Source organism: Falco rusticolus, chromosome 2 (assembly GCF_015220075.1).
Source record: "Falco rusticolus isolate bFalRus1 chromosome 2, bFalRus1.pri, whole genome shotgun sequence".
NCBI classification, from domain to species: domain Eukaryota; kingdom Metazoa; phylum Chordata; class Aves; order Falconiformes; family Falconidae; genus Falco; species Falco rusticolus.
The window spans coordinates 31,592,179-31,614,351 of record NC_051188.1 but is presented as its reverse complement, the minus strand read 5'-3'; the positions used below and the strand labels follow the sequence as shown (position 1 = coordinate 31,614,351).

The following is a 22,173-nucleotide window of genomic DNA, read 5'->3' as shown; positions in this document are numbered from 1 at the left end:
TAGGAAGCAGCTAAGATGACTATTAAGAACCATAAATTAACATGCACTGTGCCTAATCACTGACAGAGAGAGGACTATAATTATGAACAGACTATGCCCCTGAGCCACAGCCAAACAGGTTCAAAACCAATCCTTTCCCCTCTGTTGTCACCACTAAAACACATCAAAAGCCTTGCCCCTTATCATCCCTGTGCCTGAAGGACCTTTCTTTCCACGTACCTTTTGCAGCACTGATACTCTCATCCTGCTGCCCGTGCAATGCAGCCACGCTTCGCTGCAGGTCAGGCAGGCTGTGTCACTGCAGGCTTCAAACCCTTCCACAGCTTTTGTCCTCCTCTCTTGCAGCCTTGGCTCTCCTCTGCCCCTGCCTCAGCCCTGCCAGCCCTGAGCAGCAGCAGGTGTTCACTCCTGCCTCCTCGCCTGCCAGCGGGCTCTCACCTTCCTCCCCTTCACCCCTGGGTGTCGTGGGGAGCCTTAGCAAGGGCAGCCACTGGCCACCTTCTCCTGTCATCAAGCTTGGATATTTCTTAACAAGGTAAGAGGCAACCCAAAAACCCTGCAGGAACCATTGATCCCAATTGGTTTCTGCCAATGAGTGGGAATTAAATTCAAAGGAACTGGGGCATCTGCCTAAGAAAAGGTACAGCAGCAGCTTCAAATTACTTGGCAATATTGTGTTCTGGCAGCCCAGAGGGGGTCTGCAGGGATCCCCAACTGAGGAGAGATTTGAGGTCTGCTGTAGGTGAACAGTTTCCTTGTGGGAACTAGGGAAGAGTATTCCTGCGGTGGCCTTTTCTGGCACGACCACCTCTTTCTTGGCTCTTGCATTTGTAACTGCTCACTGCAGTCTCCCAAGACCCTCTTCCTTGGTCTTCCTGGAGACTGCTTCTGCTTCAGGGAATGAGTTGCTCCAAAGGCCATTATTTTGCAAAATCACATTCGTATCACACACCACCTTCCCTTGCCGCTGCTGATACAGTCACAGGTTGTGGACTGTCCTCCTTCCAAGAACATACACAGGATGGGAAGGGCGTGGTGGGGAGCAAAGCAGGGACAGCAGCACAAATCTTCCAGACTGACAGTGGCAGCTTCCTGTGGACCTTGCAAAGTGTCTTTGTTTTAATGACAGCACAATTTTAAATGAACCCTTTGAGAGGAACCTCCTGGTCCATGAAAAACTAGGGCAAATCAAAATTAATGGAAATTATTTAAAAATGATCTCATTTAAACAAATAATATCTTGCTTTTACGTAAGTACAGAGTACCCAGTCTAATTCCCACTACAGTTTGATGCAATCTAAATCACACCTTTATTCCATGTGACCCCATTCTTGTTCCTATTGAAGTCAGTGACACTTCCAGTAGCCACTAGTGATTTAGATACTGAAATAACCTGCCTTGCTTCTGAAAATGGACCCTGAGAACTTAAATGCTGTTGAAAGGTAAATGAGTCCTTGTGAAGCAGGAGCCATTACTCTGATGGCATGTGCTCAGGTAGAGGGGAGGTAATCTGATCTACTGCTGGGACTGTCTGCGTTAGCAATGTATCTCAAAATGCCACTTGTGATCTCTGTGGGAGAGAGAATACTAAAGACTGGGAGCTTTGCAGAATGCATGTGAAAATAAGACCTTTTGTGCTGTATTCTTCCTGCATTACATCTGCCAGAAAAAGCCTTGAGAATACGAAGCAATAGTGGGTGATCCCATTGAATTGTTCACAACCTGGAAACCAGGGTCTTTTGCAGCTGGAATCATGATATCATGAAATACTTGTTGGTGCAACAAGAGCATCTCACTCTCTGTCTCAATCTGTTCGTGCAGGAAGGAGTGGGGCAGACCTGTCACTGCAGGACTTCACCTCCAGCTGGAGCCTGCCACTGAGCTGTCCCTCCCAGAGACATGGGATCCCTGACCCTCATGCAACCACCACCCTCCATGCCAGGACCCCTTGTACCGGCACTCCCAGCGGTGCCCTGCACAGCCGCTGCACGGAGCCAGAGGAGGAGGGAGAAGGCAGCGTGGAGGGTGCTGGCCCACGCCTGCGCAGGTGTGAAGAAAATGAAGGGAAACCTCTGCCACACAGCAGGGCTGGCAGCCTTGAGCGGGAATCGGCAACAAGGCATTTTTACCTGGGCAGGAAGGGAAGCCTAGGCTCATATACTGGCACGTCTGGAGATAGAGGAATGTAGAAAGAAGGTCTCTCATACTGAAAAGCATGCTTTTGGCAGGGTCATTCTCAGGACCAGTGGCTCTCCAAACTCACACTTTCCCTTGGAGCTGGGCACAGGAACGACCAGGAGGATAATGTCCTGTTAAACTTAGGCTGGGAGACTGGTTTATGGTTTTACATGCTTGTGCAGCTTTTGGTTTCCAAACCCTTAACTCTGAAAACCCATCGTAGAGCCTTTTAAGGAAAACTTTATTTCAGTTTCACTGTCAAGCTGTCTTATTTAGGAGTCAAGATGAGCCACAACGCTCAATTAAGCTACGAGTAGACTGTTTCCACATCACAAAGCTAAAGATCACTCCTAAGCAGGGGGTACAACCTACAACCAGCCTAGAAAGATCTACACATCTCAAAACATACATTCAGGGCTCTGAGAGAGAACAGTGTCTGCTGGCAGAGGGTGAGACAGGGCAACAGTCAATTGTAGGTCCTGGAGCAGGTTGTTTCCTCAGCAGAAATAGCCAAACATCTCTGTGAAACAAAAAGCAGATAGCTCTGAGGCCATGGATGAACTTTGGGTTGTCGGGCTTGGTACCGAATTCCCAGTCATTTGCTTGAAAGTGATTTCCTGCACTGAAGTGACTGAATGTGTTTGAAAGTTTTCCTTATGGCCCAGTCCCAGGTCCTTGCAGTGAGAGCTTAGCCTTACTTAAAAGGCATAAGGAACAAGATTAATTTCTTGCAAGTAGCCTGAACTTTGAAGGAGAGGCATTTAAGCAAGTGAAAAATGGCAGGGAAGAAAACACCCTGTAAAATGAAAGCAATGATAAATAAATAACAGGAAAGTGTACACCCCACTACAAATTTAATAGGCTACACCCAGCCATGAATTATTGAGCAGAACCATCCATTTGCTGCAACGGCGAGTACTGGTGAAATATTAATAACGGTGCAGGAACTAATCTTGGGTTTTACTTGGTGGGAGAGTGAAAAGAAGAGGCTGGAAAAGCCTGGCCACTGTTAAGCAGCAGAGCAGCCACGGCCAGCAGCCAGCCCGCAGGTCTGACTGCAGCGGGAGGAGGAGGGCACGCGCCCTGCCTCTCCCAGGAGAGCACCCAAATCCCACGGCTCGAACAGAGACCAGCGGTGACTCCTCCAGCTGATATATCCGTTTCCAAAAGGATATGGGTCTAGAAGTGTCATTCACAGAGGCTGTTGCAACAATACTGGCTCTTGTGTATTTATTTTTTTGGGCAATCCTATGAAAACCAGAGTCTTGGTTAGACCCTGACTCAGCCCAAAACCTGTTTCTGAGCTGTTCGGGTTTTCTTTCAGGGTCTGGAGCACAAGTCTGGTGAGGAGCGGCTGAGGAAACTGGGGCTGTTCGGCCTGGAGAGGAGGAGGCTCAGGGAGACCTTATCGCTCTCTACAGCTGCCTGACAGGAGGGTGTAGGCAGGTGGGGGTCGGTCTGTTCTCCCAGGTAACAAGTGACAGGGCAAGAGGAAACGGCCTCAAGTTGCACCAGGGGAGGTTTATATCGGGTATTGTGAAAAAATTTCTTCACCAAAAGGGTTGTCAAGCATCGGAACAGGCTTCCCAGGGAGGTGGTGGAGTCACCGTCCCTGGAAGCATTTAAAAATGCATAGATGTGGTGCTTAGGGACACGGTTTAGTGGTGGACTTGGCAGTGCTGGGTTAATGGTTGGACCTGATGATGTTAAAGGTCTTTTCCAATCTAAATGATTCTATGATTCTACAATTTCATCTTTGTGATGAGGGAAAAAGTATGAAAACGTGACTTCGGTGGCTCAACTCGTCAGAGGCTTACAGGAGTAAAAAGCATGGAGAAACAGATGGAAAAAGTATTTTATTTTTAATTATAATTATGACACTTGATTTTGCCAAGCTGGGAGGAAACAAAGTCATGATTTCTGAGGATCTGAATTTGTCAAAAGCTGTCTCACTGTAACTTATCTGTTATACTTACAGTCTATCTCACCCAATTTTTGCTGAATAAACCATAGGTGGCTTTGGCTTAGCGGCAAAATGGGCTTCCCCAGACCCACCTGCCCTGCCTGCTATGTGGGCACAAGGCTCTGCCATGTGCCTGGGGCAGCTGTCACGGCAAAGATAAAGCACTTCTGCTGGGAGCCCAGGCGCCGCCATCCCACTGCCACAATTTCAAGTACCTGTCTTCTGCTGCAAGCTGGTCCAACTGCAGGAAAAAAACCCATATTTGTAAGTGAAGCTGCTCCCCTCAGACAAGTTCTCCACAGGCAGCTTTTTGCCAAGAAAAATGTAATTCAATTTCCTTTGGGCCCAGATGGAAATCTGCACATGAACACTTGTAGGACTGAACAAAATATCATGTGCACACAGGCTCACTCGCACACGTACCTTCTTGAATACTACATCATTATATTTATATTTTATATGTTTTTACATTTTGGAAATTTTAACCTCCTAGGCTGTTTGCTTTCCTTTTAGCTTATTTTTCATTTTTTTAACTCAGCTTCTTTAAAAGCTATATTCCTGTATCTCTTCTTCTTTTTGTTGGCATTTTCCCCTTTATTCTCTCATTTTCCCTTTGCACATTTTCTGTAAGTTTTTTCCCTTTTCCCTCCACCTCTTGCCATTTCCTTACTCCCTGGCTCATACCCTGTTTAAGCTCTCTCGCTCTCACGCAGTGTGCTTCTGTGAGCATTCTTCACAATATTTCTAAGGGTATTTAGCTCAGAAGCCCCACTTCTTTTTACAGCCTCTTGCCTGCATTTTCCAAGCATGGTGGTCAATGGCCTGAAGTTCTGCACAGAAGCTGCCACTCAGAAACCTGTACAAGCAGTTATTAGTTCCCTGTTGGGAGGGGAAGTTTGCCTCCCGCAGGAGGAACTTGCTGCGTTTCTACAGAACATAAAAAAAAATAATAATTCAGTACAGAATGTGGAGAACAAATGCCCAAACCGAGGGCATTTCGTTTCCAGCCTTGCCACGGCTGTGTTTGCAGAGCCAGCCCTGCTTCTGGCTCCGCAGCAGAGGGACTCGCCATGCTCCTGCAGGTGGAGGTGAGAACCAGCGCTAGGCTGACCGTGTGCTGCACTGGGTGACAGCCTTTCACTCAGAAGGAACACGTCCTGCATCGACTGGAGCTGCAGGAAGACAAAAAAAGATTGGGTGGTTTGGGTTTTTTTGATGGAGGCATCGGTATGGAAATTAAAGACAGGAGGTATCTGAGGTCAGGCTTTCTGCAAAGGTCCTGAATCCAACAAACTCTTACCTGGTACATCTCTATTTTTGGAAAAGGAATGCTTACAAGGCCACCCTCTTTCCTGACAAATCTAGTCCCAATAATGTTTTTACATGGTGATTAAGAAAACCTCCAATCAGAGCTTGTATTTGGGATTAATCCCTTTCATGATATACATAAACTAACAAATATGAGGGGAAAAAGCTTGGGAAGCGGGAGACACTTCTGCCCCTCTCTGCCTGCTAGCAATCGTGAGCACCGATTACAGCTGGTCTTACTTGCAATTCTGCTTCAGGCCAAGCCCCACAAAAACCCAGTTACAATTCCTTCATGTTTTCAGTATCAACTTTGCTTATCTCAAATAAGCAAAACCAAGCTTTTCCTTGCTTTTCTTGTTCTGTTTGTTTTTTCACTTTGCTGGTCAAACACCTTCCTGCCCTAGTGGTTAGCATTGACACCTCTTGGAAGCTCAGCTGAAATAAGGCTGGAAGCTCAGCTGAGATAAGGTTGAAGAGATGTGGATGCGCTCTGCAATTGGAGGGTATGCATCCAAAGACATGTTCCTATTCTATAAGTCTATACAGAGCAGTAGCCAGGCTTTGACAGTAACGGTGGCCAAGATTGTGAGGCTTTGCATGCCTAAGCAAAAGTTTGAGGCACCCTGGACAAGTTTTAGCAATCAACATATTTAACACCTAACTAAAATACGGTCAGGAAGACCCTCTGTATTGGGACAGTAGTTAAGTTAACAATCATACAGAAGGCGCATGTGGTAAAAGTGAAAACCAGACTAATTTTGCTGACTGCTTAAAGTGAAAGACCTTTGAGGGAACACAGAGAGATGGAAGGATCCACCACTCGAAAGCCAGTACCAAGTGTGACGTGTCAGATACTTGTCAGCAGCACACAGATGCTGCTTGTGTTGCTGCCAGTGGGTACCATACAGGAGCTGCCTGCACTGCTAGGAAGCAGGCAGAGCACATCCTCAGACATGCAGGGGTGTTCCTCGGCTCTGCATCCTCATTTAGCTGCTCCGTTTTCTGTGCTGCTGTGGCAATGCACACCAAAAGCTAATGAGGCAAAGTCAACAGGTGTGTTTCCAAATGTCAGAAGACTCAAAAGAGCCCCTAAACAACTGTTCTTGAAAAGGAGCACAAAACATTAGCTCTTGCGTGTTATCTAAAAGACAGATAAACTTGAAACAAACATTAATTGCTCTTTTGACACAGCATTCGAGAGACACAGGAGAAACTGAAATGTTAAACAATTCAGCAGCAAATGAAAACTCCACAACTGTATTGATCTTCTCTGTGTGTTTGTCAGTGGTGTCAGGAATTTAGAAACCAAGGCCTTCTGCAGGGCAAAGCCAGGAGATAAACCCTGTGCTACCCAAGTGACACACACCAGTAATCCCAGCAAATGCCCACTTCGCTTTCACATATCATGGAAAAAGAACAAACCCTCCCAGGCAGCTGCCCAGAAATCCCCTGCACAAACAGCCCAAGGAGCAATAGTGGTTGGCCATATCCAGCTCTGCATCCCACTAAAAAAATGCACAGACCATGTCTTCCTTGCAGGTCACCCACAAGTCAACAGTGAGTCCATTTTCCCAGGCACTCATTGACCTGTAGGGAGCAAAAGCACACAACCCACCCCCTAAACCTAAACCCCAAAGGGACAGTGTCACTAGTCCTGCTCCTAGCCGACTTTGCTGCCCAGTTTCCATCCCTCATTCTACAGCTGGGCTGATGAGCGGGACAGCTCTGGAGATGATCTCGGGCAGATCTATTTAGCCTCTTCTCAGATAACTATCCGTGCCTCACACAATGAATGGCAAACACCCTCACCTCTGAGCTCAGCTGTTCCCAAACAGCAGGGACAGAGACCCTGAACACATTCAGGATGAAGGAAACCTTTGCAGATGATACCACTGGCCAGCTTATGTCATGACCTGGAAGTGAGCAACTGGCCAGTATGGACAACTGAGGCATGGCCAGCAGCCCTGCTGTCACTGCCCCTGGGTAGGCAACTGAAGTTGTTCCAAGGACAAGACATGGGCATGCAGGGAGTGTGGGGCTCGATTGCCCTGGTGAGCTGATGCCTGCCCTATGGCAGCAGGAGGGAAGGGGGAAAGCAGGTGTTCCATGGACACAGGGAGGATGGAGCCAGACAAGCTTCCCAAATAGCTGAAAGCCATTCATGGAACCTTACCCTCTGCCTCTGTCTCCTCTGCATATCCCACACAAGATAACTGAGGGTACACAGAGGAGAGATGGGCACCAGGAATACCACCTGAGCAGTAGGATTTCTTGATGCATCATCAGTGTAAGATGATTTCCTCCTGCAGTTTCGACACCCTGCAGTGCTGGTGACATTTTGCATGCTCCATGGGCACAAGGAGCAAGCCAAAGAGGCTGCAGTGTAAGTCCTCTGCAGATCTCCACAGCCAGGAGTATCTACATATCCACCCTGGGGGTTGCCAGTCCTGTTCTACCAGGCCCGTTCCCACTGAAGCTGGTGGCAGACATGCCTGGCAAGCACTGCCATGGCCAGTAATGTACAGACTGGCCACAGAGTCCACTCCAAAATTTTGGACCAGGTACAATAAGCCATGTTATTGCTCAAGGATAAAAATGGCCTCAGTCACTATGAAGTGCTGGCCAGAAACCATCCTCCCTGGCACCTCAAGTTTGTGTAGAGGAATGGGTAAGGCAGCCAGGAATTTTTCTTCCAGAATGGTCCCAAGTGCTCAGCTTTTTTCCACTTTGCAGCTTTGTGTCTTCTTTGTTGCTAGGGCTAGTTTGTACAAGAGCTCCTGGAGCCTCTGGGTACTGTGGTTCCAGGAATGAAGAAAGATAGAGGGTAAGAAGGCAAGCTGCCCCAAAGGGCTGGCACTCTCCCAAATGAAACAGAGAGGGAGGTAAGAGGAACCAGATATAACAGGCAGACAGGATGGTTTGCTCTACCACCATCATTCAGGTAGCTGCAAAAGCATGGGGGAGAAGAAAGCAGGAGCACCTTCAGTTTTTACTACAATCCCCTTTGCTAGCCAGGACTGAAGGAATAAGATTGAGATGAAAGTCTAGCACAAACCACCAAATAGCTCAAGGGAAAGAGCGTTCAGTGTCAAGAGTGCCAGGAGCAGTCTGCCTGCTTGCTTTGGCTGGTTTAATGCTCCTTCAGGCATTTCTTTGCCTTTTCCCACCTGGTGAATTATGAGCTTCACATGAGCAGCAATGAGTTTCCTACATGACAGTAACTCTAAATCCTTTTCCAAGCATTAGTGTGGAAAGTATCCAAGTATCCAAGTTTTAGCTATAACAAAATATTTTCTTCATCTCTTCTACATATTACATGTACTGAGTAGTGTGTAATGAAATATCTGCTTTAGCTGTCACACACACTGCACAGCCAAACCATAGGAGAGCCAGGCAAAGACCTCCCACTGCAGAAAATCCCATCAGTTTGCCTGGTTCCTCTCCCTCCTCTGCACATGAGCTGTTCCTGCAACTGCAAAAGGAACAAAAACTAGGGGGCAGCTCTGATGGCCTGCAGCGATCCCCTACAAACCAGTCTTCTCCTGATTCATTTCGCAGAGGAGACCTCCCGTGCTCCTGTGCAGCACACTGATTAAGGGCATCCTCAACTGCATGCTGCAAGCTGTGACTCACACATCACATTTAAACAAGAGGGTTTGCAGGCACTTTTGCAAAGACTAGATTTAGTTCAGCCTGTTTGTATTTCCTCAGTAGTTTCAGCTGTATGTTGTAATCTGTTTCCTTCATGGCTGAAGATCTGTTACCTTTTATTTTAAAAATAAGTGCATTTCCACACCCCAGTGAGATTTCAGTACTGTGGGCTTTCTCTACTTAAAGCTCAGGGACACCTTTGGCAGGTGTATTTCTGGCCATGGCCACATGAATGAGGCACCGTGAGGACAGCTGGCATGTGAACTATTATGCTTCAGCTACTCTATGGCCAAGGGTTTGTTCCAGCAATGAATGGAAGAGATGTTGACTCATCAGTGAGAGATAAATTACTGTGCATTTACTAAGATCCTGTGTACCGGCTGCGCTGCAGCCTCCCCACAAAGCCGTGTGGTCCCCCTTCCTTCCCAGCACACAACTGTCTGCAGCCACAACCCCAGCTTTTACTAAAGGCCATCTTTTCAGCAAGTCTTCCTAGCTGCCCTCGCAAAACAAGTCAGCATTTAAGCAAAGGCTGTGCGCTTCTGTCCAGAATTTCTAGGACATGCTGCTGCATGGGTTCTGTGCACCTGGGCCAATGCAGGAGTCCTCAAATCCCACCACAAGAAAGGCTCTAAGGGGAAGGATGAGAGGATAAATACATGGCAGATACATGGTAGTTCCAGCCTAAGGGGATACTTCTCTTGCAGCTGCAAAGATTTCTGTTTACCATTGGTTGCACAAACCCATTTAACTAAAGGTATGTAGATGCCGAAGGCAGAGTAGTGCAGAAATACGATTTGCTTAAAAAGCTAGCTTTAAAATTTGCTTAAAGAAGCTAGCTCAAATGCTGGTAGTAACCAAGGTGCCACTGACTAATGTAATTAATTAATTAATATTCTACTTCTTTTATTTAAAAAAAGACATATTTTTAATACATGTATCTTGGAGACATCTCCTATGGTTTGAAATAGTGGTCTAACCATCAGACATCCTTCCCCTTCTGACTTTCTGCTTGTCTATATATCGTACGTAATTGTGAAAGTAGATGTTGAAGATGTCTGAACATTGGGATGCAAACGAGAACTGCAGACAAAGGCTAATGCTTGGGCACTTTGCAGCAAGGGCAGCCAGCAGGGGTTATCTGAAAATCAGTGTCAAATGCCAGTCCTCACCTGAGGGCTGCTTTTGAATTGGCTTGAAAACTGGTTTTCTAATTCTAGGAGTGTAGCATCCACACAAAAATACTGGGGCTATACCAGTGGGTATATCACAGCATTGAGAAATCAGATGTAAAATGTGTCAGCTATCCTTTAAGGTGGGTCTAAAGGATCTTTAGCAAGGGTATTTTCCTTCTCTGAGTCACTATAAATCCCTGTCTCATTTTCTGGAAAGTATCTCTCCTTTGATACCTCTTTTTTGACCTAGCAATCTCTCTGAGGCAATCGGACAATATAAGAACTGTGTTTGCAATGTAAAAATAAAGAAACTGATTACTGCCTCATCCTGTAGAACAGTTACCATCATCAAGAAGCAAAACATTATTTTCTCTTTTCGGGATTTTTTTTTTTTGCTAACTAATTATTTGTCCCAAATGCCTTGTGCATACTGACATGTCCAGTGCTACCTCAAACCCAACAACTTTTGCAAATATCAGGCCTCCTACAGACATGCATATTCAAAGACAGTTTCTTTTTAAAGAGTTTATGGTTGGTGTTAGTCCTGAGAAACACACTCTCATGAGCACGGGAGACTTTCAGCAGCTGATGACCCCATCTCATCAGGAAGGGAGTTGCACAGTGTTACTTCCTCTGCCCTATTTTCCCCTTGCACCATCTATCCATGTGATGTCTATGTTATTACTGACCCACTTCACAGGCAGCAGATGACCCCAGGCTTGGCACTTGGTGGCACCACAAGTCTTTCCCACCGGGTACAGGGGAGCCCGTTTCCACACTCAGAGATGGCTTCTTTATGGGGCAACCCCACCAACCAACTTGGCAAGGCATTTGGCTTTGGGTACCTCGTGAGGAGGATGCTTTCCTTCTGCTGAGTCTTGGTCTTTTTAGCAAGGGGAGCTCGTCCAAGCTAGGGGCTGCTCTGCCTACCCTTACAACAGAGCTGTCGGTGAGGACCCTCCTGATGAGCATGCTCATGGAGTTTCAAGGTGGGTATTTTAAAAAAAGAGTCGTTGGAGAAACTAAGGTTTTTTTAAAGAACACATGAACTACATCATTTTAATTCATAGGCAGCAATGAATATTTTTACATTGTTGCTCATTATGTGTCCCTGCTCACACTTCCTGTGTTAATCACAGTTCTGATTAACTCTGCTCATTAAAGCCAAGCTGATCAAGTCACTAACATGCAAATGACCTCACTGCACCTGCAAAATGTAATTCAAGCAAATTTACACTGTATGACCTTTGCCATTTCCCTTAACCCTGAACGGGTCAACTCTGAGATCCAGAACCTGAGGACTTCCACAAACTTCTGGTCTGCAGGTCTTGTAGAAAGCCTGGATGCATCTTCGTCCCTGGGACCTTAAGGTCCAGCTTTCTGATGGTAGCTGCTCAGCACTTTCCTGAGACTGCTCTATTTTTTTCATGTCTTAGACTGGCTAATCTGAAATCTCAGTTTTATTTTGAAAACTCTGACCTGGATACACAGGTGAAAAAACTGAGGAGCAAAGTCATGACACTTGCCTGTACAAAAAGACAGCAAACATATGGGGAGGGAAAGAAGCGAAAAATAGTCTACCAAAGCTAACTAATGGGAGCCAGTTACATATTCAAGAGTTTATTACTAATATTTCATGATAGAAGTCTCACAAACTGAACTTCATATTTCTCTTTACAGAATGTCAGGCAAGCAAGGACTGTATACAAAACAACAGGACATAAATGCTAGAAAAGTTTGCTGACACTTAGGAGTACAGATGTTTTCAAATGTAAAAGTAGGGTAAAAGTTGTATAGCTTGTAAAGATTTTGATATATGGTATAAATTACTTATTTTCTTGCAAATGGAGAGAGGCATTTCGTCTGTAAGGTACACTGAAATATCACCCTTTGAGTTCTTCCCATAAGCAGTAGAATACAATTATACTGACAACTTCCTAGAGTCAATCATTCAGACATTTGTTTAAATAAAAATTAGAGAATGTTCTCATGTGTCTTTACATAATCAGGAAACAAAGAAGATGTTCTAATGATGCTATTTTTAAGTATCTCTTCAGTGATTCAGTTTGAGTCTTCTGCTTAACAGCAGACACTAGGGTTTGCATTTTTCCTTGCTGTTTAACGATGACCCCATAAAACTACTGGGGGCGGGGGCAGGGAGAAGCAGTAGCTCAGTAACTCTGGCTTTTTTTCATTTTTTTTTTCACACAATTCCACTCTTACCCAGCACACTGCCTCCCTTTTACCTTGTGTACACTCAAGAAAATGAAACTTTTTTTGCACTTTTTTTCTACAACACTGGGATAGGCAATTCAATCCCAACATGGTAACAAGCATTTATAAAAAGTTAACAAAACTGCTTTCATTTCAAGGTTAGGAAACATAACAGCATAATGACAGGAACAGTAATGAGGAAAGAAATTCCACTTTGGTAAGAAATACAGCTATTTCTGCTTAGAGGAACAAAAAAAAACTTTGTAAAATACTCAGGTCTCTGAAACAAATATTTTTTTACTGCAGTTTTACAGTTCTTCATCTCTGGGGAAATCAATTTCAGAATGATGCTGACCTTTTCCAAAAACTTTGGACTCGTCGATTTAAGTGTGCTGTGAAAGACACGGGCTGCCACTCTGCTGTCCCAAATACTCCAACACCAGAGCTTTAACCATGCTTTTCCATCCTGTCGTACTCAGCTTAGACTGAGAAGAAAGAACCGTGGGTATGTTGGTTGCAAAGGACCTCTGGAGTTCACGTACCCAAATCTCATGCTCAGTGTGTTACATTAAAACGCAATGCTACGAGGAAGGAAACTTTCCTGATCTAAAAGCATACCTGCTTACTTAGCTCATACGTATGAGTGTTCCCAGCTAAACCAGTCCGCTTTCTGCAAGATAAGGCCTTGCAAGAGCAAAATTAAACACGTTGAGATTTTCTTTAAAGAAAAAACTCTACAGAACAACCTCAGAAGTTTCCTGAAACAGCAGCAGCAAGGGTGTACATTCACAATCTAATAAAGGCCTACTAATGCTAAAATATCACAACAGGAAAATAAATATTGAAGGATCAATAATGAAAATCAACAAAAATAAATACATTTTAAACTAGGGAAATATGTTATATACTGATTCAGAATAAAAAAAAAAGATCACAATAGAAAGAGTAAATATGAATAAAGCAGATTAAAAAATATATTAGGTTTATTCAAAATACTGATTAAGTGGAATAGCTACCTTCCTATAAAAGAGAAGGAAACTGGACTAGCTGTCTTCCTGCAAGTGAGAAGGAAATGAATGCACTGTAAATACTAAGGGTCACTAGGTAGGGTAGGAAGGAAAAACAGGCACCTACAGACTGCAGATGTTTACACAGGGACTATTCCCCTCGCTAACGCCAAGCATCCGGACTCAGGCTCCTAAGCCTGCACATAGCAGGACCAACTTCAGGGCTCCTGAGAGCTGGCTGGGTCAGGGTTTCTGCTTGGGCACTCTCCAGAGGGTCTCTGCCCACAGGCAGCACAAAGAGAGCCTGGAAAAAAGCAAAATACTGAGAGAAAAAATAATGTTTTCTTTGCAGCGTCCACCACTAGTTTAGAAAACCATCCCTCAAGTCCGCCTTGTAATGCTATTACCAATTGCTGAATTTTCCAGTTGTGTGCTATGTCAGCAATAAATACTAAAGGTCAGCAGGAGGACTAGCAGCATGGTCCTAGCTTCTTCTTGATGAAAATCATTCAATTTTGGCAACGCACAGAGTTTCATCCAGCCCTTAAAACTGTAATGTGGTTTCTCTAATAGCATGGAAGAGACTAGAATTTCTGATGAATTATTGTAATTTAATGAAAAAAACCCTGCAGATTATCTGTAAAATAAATACATGAATAAATAAGTATGGTTATTTAGCAATAGTACAGGTTACACTTGTGCATGCAAAGGAGCAGAAGACGTGTATCTCTGCGTTTCCTCCTCTTGATCTCCTGGCATGTGCTCCCAACACAACCCTGCCTGTGGTTTTTCGCTGCTCCTTTCTCTTGATTTTGTGTGGATGATCGGAGGGTATGAGTTTTCTAAGGGCTTATTTTTCAGCAAGGGCTACCTGAAGTGAGTGTTGCACATGGGAAAATTCAGGAGTTGCAGGTCTGTTACAGAGACAGTGATGGGATGCGAGAGGGTAAGCATTAATGGTGAGAAAGCACCCTGTGATGTGGAAAATGGGGTTTCATCTGAGTTTCATCTTGTTTTCTAACTCAGGAATACCGTGTATAGCATACTCCATTATTGGACTGCCACCATTATTGACCTTCTCACTCACAATTTCTACATCTTAATGACTGCTAAAGGAATAGAGGAGATAATTTTGGAAGCAGCCAATGAAAGTACCGTCCAAACGGTCACCCATAACAGATCATCAATGAAGAACAGTGCCAGACACTGCTGGGGATCTGGGCCACAGTCCCTCCCATGTGTCTTGTCACACCAGACACCTGCTCAGGCGTCTGTGCCACTACCCAGCTGCTGTCACAGCCCCTGCCATTGCCATGGGAAGGGTCTGGAACAGAAAATGGAAAAAGGCTCTTTCCCCACCAGGGAAAACACACAAACCTCTGAGTGAGATGGTGTTTTAAGTACAGCTCTTGTAACTTTCTTTTATGCTGAAACAAAGAAAGATAGGCCTTGGTCTTGCAAACACAAAGGCCACCTTATTCCTGAAAGGAGGAAAAAGCCAATCCCACTGAAGCCTGGAGAAGTTTTGCCAGGAGCCCCTATAAAAGCAAAAATTCATCCCAGAATGCAGGATGCAAAACTTCCTCAGGAGAGGAAGCCTAAATCACACTCCGGTATTCAACAGGTAGGATTTTTAGCCTGGGGTGCATGTACTAGCTAGCACTGGCCCATATGGTCATACAGACATGGCTGCAGAGCCAGGAGGCAGCGCTGCAGGAAAGGGTTCCCCGACTGTCCCCACCAGCGGGCACCTGGCAGAAGGGACCTGGCCAAGCCCAAGCACTGTACCATCATCTGCTGTGCCTGGACCGACCCCACATACCACTTGCCAAATGCTTGGCTTCATGCATGTTGGTGAAACTACCAACCCTGCTGAAGTCACCGCTCCAGTGGAGAAAACTTAAGAATTCTGGTAAGGGTTTGTTGGATTATCCCTATTGCCAGACATAAAGTGCCCCATTTACCTCCAAGAGAAGACTGCAACCCAGTATTTCGCTGTCAACAGCATGAACACACATAAAATGTTTCAGTAAGAGGTTTCGGGTATCCTTTGGGTATCCTTCCAGCCTTCCTCAGAGTGTCATCCTCAGGTGTGTCATCCTCAGGGTGTCATCCACACCTACATCTGACCAGGGGACTTGGGAGTGTGCCTGGGCGATCAGGTCTGGATGCTCACCCTGGTCGTACCCTAACTCCAAACTCAAAGGCAGGCATTAACAGCCCCATTCCGCCTCCCACAGAATGGGGTGCTGGGGCAGAAACTGAGGTGTCCCGCCAGCCCCAAGCACCACCACACCATGGTGGAGATGCAACCACCGCTACTGTGCCAAGACAGGGACAGTGGAAGTCCTGCCCAAATGAGCTTACAGCCTAATGGGGGAGAGCTCACGATTTCGCACGGTGTGCATGTAACGTGCATTTCCTCGTTGTGACGTTTTGCTTTGAATCTCGCACTGCTAAGCACAAAGGCCAATGACAAAATAAATCACTCGGGCACAGTATTGATTCTTGGATGACAATTACATAAAAAAAAAAACAAACTTAATGTTTCGGTGTGTTACATAAATATTTCCCCTCTGGCATCTATTATACACATTGCAGCCATACCTTTAAATTAATTTACGCAGTTTCTTTTGAGGAGAGGCATCCAAATTTTTGCCTCAGCCTATTCCACTCACTTTACGCAGTGGAGTACATGCAAAGGAAGAGCAGAAGCAGAGGTAAGAGAGGGAAATTGATTGCTGCCAGCCCGGTAGGGAAACGTTAACCTTGCAGGCAGGGGACAAACAGCAGAGTCATCTGCAACATGCAAACCAGCTTCTTCATTTCCATAGTGAGGCAAAGGAAATGCCCTTCAGAAATTCTCAACACTATTACCGCTATAAAGAAGTTGCCTTTAGTGGGACCCTGTGGACAAAAAGGAATTTAAAAAATAAATACTAAGATTAAATGTATTGGCTAAGCAGTTTTTGACACCAAAAACGGTGGTGGGTGGTCAGTGTTCGCCTGACACTGATGCAGACTGGTCGTCAGTCCCTAAACGCGACCTCACGAGATCGTTTTCAGCTAACAGAGATGCTAAAAGTGCCTCCGCTTCGGCACCCCCCCCCCTCCCTGCCCTGCCCAGCCCGCACCCTGACCCGTGCCACATCTCCGAGTCACTCTCAACCGACTTCACACCCCGGCGGGATTTCCGTCGCTCTCCAGCCGGCGGGGCTCACTTCAACCAGCACTGCGGTGCCAGGTGCATTTCCGAATAACCGTGTTGCCGAGATGAATTCTAAGAGGTTTGGCTCAGCCCGACCCAGTTTGCTGAAGCAGCACCAGGTTCACGCCTGCCCGCCCCCCCCCCCCCGCGGCCGAGCACAGGGCGACACCGAGCGCAGCGGAGCCCCGCTGCCAGCCCCGTTCCCAGCCCCGCCAGCGATGCCCGCTCCCGGGGCACGGCTCCCCGCCCGCCGCCACCCCACCCCCCCGGAGCCGCCGCCTGGTGCCGAACCGGCGCCGGGACCCCCGCGCTGCTCCCTGCCGGCACCGCAGCCCCCGGGGTCACCGCCCGCCCGGCTGCCGCGCCCCCCGGGCCCTCCCTGGCGAGCGGCGGCAGCTCCGCTTCGTTTTAATTTTCATTTTTTCCCGCCAGCACCATAGGGGGACATCAACCATCACCTATTAAGCATAACCGACAGAGGATAGTTACCAGCGAGGAGCGGCGCTGCAACAGGCGATGCCGAGCAGGGGGCGGGCGGGCTGCCGCAGCCCCTCCGCCTGCTCCCACCGCCGACGCACCCCGCGCCGCCGCGGGAGCCCCGCCCACGCCGCGGGAGCCCCGCCCACGCCGCGGGAGCCCCGCCCACGCCGCGGGGCCGCGCCCCGCTCCCCTGGGCCCGCGCGCCGCCGTCGCTGGCGGCCGTGAGGTGTCGCCGGCTGGGGCGGCTGTCGCGGCTCGGAGAAGGGGAGCCGGCGCCCCGGGACGCCCCGAGCTCTCCTGGGGGCTGTGGGGGCCTTACAGCGGGACGCCTGGCCGCCCCCGGCAAGCCCCGGCTCCCGGCGTCCTGTGCCTGAGCTCCCGGGGGCCCGCGCCGCCCCTGGGGAGGGAGGAGGGTGCGTTCCCTGGGGGCCTCGGCCCCGGGAGCGCCTCAGCCCCCCGGCCCCGGGGCCGGCCGCAGGGTCCGGGAGCGGCCTGTCAGGGACCGGCAGCAGCGGAGGTGTCAAAACTACCCTGTCCTCGAACAGAGGCAGGAGCTGCACCTGTGGCTGTGGTGCTTGTGTCCCCCAGCGCTGCGCAGGGCAGCCTTTAAACAAAGCTATAAAAACAATGATAAGGAGGAGGGGAAATTTCAACTTAAACTTGGGAAAGATTCAGAGTGAAAAACAACAGCAAGCATAATGTTGTACTTGGCCAGTATTGCACATTACACTGTAAGAAGGGTGCCTCTGTAAAGAGTTTTGCCCTGCACTGATAATGCAGAACCAGATTCTTGCCCCTGATCAACATTCACCTGGTTTTGATGCCGTGCAGCAGAAAGTTCCTGATATTTGGCCATGGTTAGAACAGAACACAACCATTATCAAGGTTTGTTTTGATCCACGTCCGAAGGCATTCTGTGCCACTCTCCCTCTTTGTGCTGTGCTTGTTGTAAATTGTTGTCGTCCCCCACCCCATCTGCCCCTGACTTTGCTCTTCTCCCATTGCAAGGTCTGAGCCCAGCAGGGTTCGTCAGGGATGGCCCCTTCCTTTGTTCCTGTATCCAGTGCTCTAGTGCGTATTCACCGGGCTGAATTTCCCCGCTACTAATTTTCTTCCCTTCTTCAGCACTGATGAGTCTTGTTGGCTCAACTGCCTGGTGTCTTGAATTAAGTAACACCTACAAAAGTGACCACAGCCATGTCTTTGTGGCCACAGCCTTTAGACTTTCATTCTGGTTTTAACCTAGATTCTCACCAACTATAATGGTCAATTTTATCTCATGAGAAAATAACATTCCCTCTCCCTTTGGCTTTCTTTTATCCTTTCTGTCTCTAGCAGCCTGAACAACTCTTATCTTTCTTCCCTGCCACAAACACTAGGGTTTCTTGTCTGTGCTGCATTTGCTCCACTGCCCCCACGCAGTCTCCTGCTTTCCTTTATACCCACCTTGCTCATCTCCATAACTTTAAGTTTCCTTTGGTGCTTTCACCTCCTTCCCTGACTCTAAGCCAACTGAATGTGCTGTCTACTCGCTGTCAGGACTTCTTTCACTCCACTTTCATCCTAGGCCTTCATTTCTTTCCAGTCTGTTCTGCCCCTGGGTGATTTGCTGGCAGTGCACCTCAAGGTACTGATGATTTCTTCTTAACAAATCTGTGAACATTTCTCACCATCCTTGATCTGTCAGCCAGTTTCAACACAGGTTGCCTATAAATGAGAGAAAACAAGAACATTTATCTATCTTTAGATGTGTTCCCTAACTGGGTGTGCACTCTATGCCTTGATTTTTATCAGTGATGGAAGGAGGCCCAGAGGTTGCCCAGAGGGGATGTGGTGTCTCCATCCTTGAGTAAAGCTGTGAGCAATCTACTCAGACCTCATAGTCAACCCTCCCATGAGCAGCTATCTTTAAAGTGGAATTGTTCCGTATGCTATGATCCATGTGGCAGGTGCCAGAACCCTTATCCCAAAGAGTGAGACTGGAATGATAACATGCAGTGTATCACAAGCAAAGTCCAGACATATCTATAGAGTGTTTTGTTACTATTCTTGAAACTCAGCTTCTTTGGCTTTTTAAGAAGTCCTGAATTGTGGGTTTTTTTGTTGTTATTGGGTTGTTGGGGTTTTTTTTAATGATATTTTATTATTCCTCCTGTGCCTCCAGTTTATTGCAAGGAAGCTGTCCACAGCCTCATGGTCATGAACTATGCCAGATTCCAGTTATTTTTGTGTAGTGGTAGCTCATCTTGTTGCAATGGCTGACCACTTATTCAAACTCAGCATGGCTATAAGTAAACTCCAGGCTTCCTTTTCAAACTTCCCCTGCTTCTTCCTGTCTCCATCCCCTTGTTTAACTGTCATTCAAGTCCATTAGCTGAGCGTCAAATCTGAACTCAGTCCTGCTTATACACTTCAGAACCATGTCCATTTATTTCATCACAGTATTTTTTTCTTTTCATCAAAGTTTATATAATGCTACAGTTTACTTAATCTTATCCACATGCAAAATTGCACTGAAGTCTAAAGTTTACTTATTTTCAAATTAGATTACTGAAATATTTTTTGCCTGGAAATGTCATTGGTTTTAGTTGTGTAAGGGCCCTTTCTGAGAAAGGCTTTGTTCATTGTCTGGGTGCCAGGTTGCAGAGTGATGATGTCTTAAAATGTAGTGCAGAAACAACTAACACTACATCTGGCTCTCTGAGCTCCCCTGCAAATCAGTTCTGTGCCCACCCGCCTGCAACGAGGGGCTGCCCAAAGCCTCCCAATGGGGGGTGTGCCCAAAGCCTCCCACAGCTTAAATACTGACCTGGGAAGAGGAGAGCTCCTCAGGTGAGCATGGAGGGAGCAAACAGCTCAGCGGTGTGTGAGCTGGCTGCAAGGGTGCTCTGCTGCGTGTAGGCGTATTCCAGGGCAGAACTTGGGTGGACAAGAGATTGCATATAACAAAGCACTTATGCATGCAATAAAGGATCTCACTTGGGGTCTGTGCCTTCATATGCTATGTAGCTGTATGTAACAATTTTCTTAATCTTTGTAAATGTTTGTGTGAACCATTAGTTTACTAATGTACTTTCAATTTCTCTTCCAAGTCACCTTTATAATGCTTTCCCTTCTGTGTTTTCCTTCTGCTTTCTAGTTCTTTAGGATTCAATCTTTATACTCTGTGATGTCTTCTATGTTTTCAGCCCTACAAAAAAACAAATCCCACCCAAACTGCAATTTAGGACATAGATAATCTTGAAAACTACTGCATATCAGAGATTTGCTATACTTGGCTACTAGTAAGAGGATTTCTGAAAACAAATCAAGGATTCTTTGATTGAAATCAGTATCATTGTGTGCATTCATAAACTAATAGGAAACCAGAAAGAAGGATAAAATTGCTACTTGCAGACTTGGCCTTCTGCCAAGGTTAACTGTTGCTCTTATTAAATCTGTTTATCCATCAGAAAACTCTTTCTGGGAGCTTTCAGAATGCTTGACATAAGGTGTTTCTCTATTTTACTGTTCCTTGTTTGGCTCAGATGTTTTAAACTCTAATTGCCTTAACTCTTGTGACAGAGATGCTGAAAAACATTCTTTAATGCAAGCATTCCAGTTAATAGAATGGCTCTTTTACTCTTTTTTTTCTTTTTTAATACTGTCACTGATTTATTCCCTGAAACGCTATTTATAACTAGAAAAACTGTTGAATCAGTCACTAAGAGAAAAAAGGTTCTTTTTGGCCACTTCTGTTTTGTGATTCTTTTATCAGCTGGTTTATCTGAGCAGACATTTATCGTTCAGCACCTTAAACTAGAGATTACTATTTCTTTTGTTGTTCCTTGTCCCATTTTTTCTGAATTTTTTAAAATATCTTCAGTCTTCTGAAAGAAACAGAGGCAAAGCAGAAGATGGTTGAGCAGCCCAAACTGCTTGGTAGACCTCTGCCTCCTAAGCTGCCGTCTAAACTGTCTACACTATTTGTACAATTTACCTTCACCAGCATTCTCCCTTACAGTTCCTCATTCTATGTGTTCTCTAAAATTAACATAGAATAAGATAGATTGGAAGTTAAGCTACTAGTGCAAAGCAGCCTGAGTAAGACTGCAGTATGACCCTTGTGACCTGCATCTCTCTGGGAGGCCCTTGATGTAAATGGTGGAAGAGTCATCGGGGCAGGTCATGGAACCTGGGTCTTCCACTAGCTAACAGAGGCATTCCCTCTAGATCATACAAAAATAAGTGAGAGAACTTTAAAAATGGCTGCATCAAGAAAAATTAAATTAAATCACATGGACTCAGACCATAAAGGAAGTAACATAAAATTTTTATTCAGACAAAATGAAAAAAAAAATGAGGTTTTGGGGGATGGTCCTCCTGAGAATATACATCCATGTAAAAAGACATTTCTTAGCTTAAACTATTTTAAAGGCATCAAGGATTTCTAATTGAAACAAAGGACTTGCAGTGCAGTATGATTCAGAAATAACTGTGCATTTTGTACGACTGTACAAGTGAATGAAATGCTCTTTCCAGTTTGTATGAAGTGGCTATTGATTAAATGTTTAAGAACTAACCTTTAAAAATAAAACTGAAAACAATAACATGATCTATAATCAAAATATTTTTAAGCTAAGTAATAAAAAAAATAAGCTGGAAACTAGGTACCAGTCCTGAAAACAGATCTGTAGAGAAGGACCCTGGCATCTGAACAGGTTCACTGACTTCTGTCAAAGTGTCAGGCCTCAGGATCTGCTGTAAAAGCATAGCATACAGGAATTTTACAATTATTTTTTTCCCACAAATCAGCACAGTGAAGTGGTAACATGAAAAACCAATGCTGTCACTATGAAATGGGTCAAAAAGACTAAAGCAAGCTTTCTTTTTCCCATCTAGCTTCTTAATTCTGTGGGAGTATCTAAATAGCTAAAACTTCCCAATCTTTACATAGTCAATAAAGCAGGCAAACAGGAAAAAAATTTCAACATTTTTTATGATGTTTGA

General features: G+C 45.9%; 1 protein-coding gene across 1 annotated transcript in view; it reads right to left on the bottom strand.

Moving 5' to 3' along the window:
- The window catches only part of LCP1 (lymphocyte cytosolic protein 1), a 52,718-nt gene extending 35,503 nt beyond the window's left edge, over positions 1-17,215 (bottom strand). Inside the window, exon 1 of the mRNA XM_037376729.1 lies at positions 17,194-17,215. The gene's annotated coding sequence lies outside the window, so the exon portion shown is untranslated. The remainder of the gene's footprint in view (positions 1-17,193) is intronic.
- Between the last annotated feature and the right edge of the window lie 4,958 nt (positions 17,216-22,173).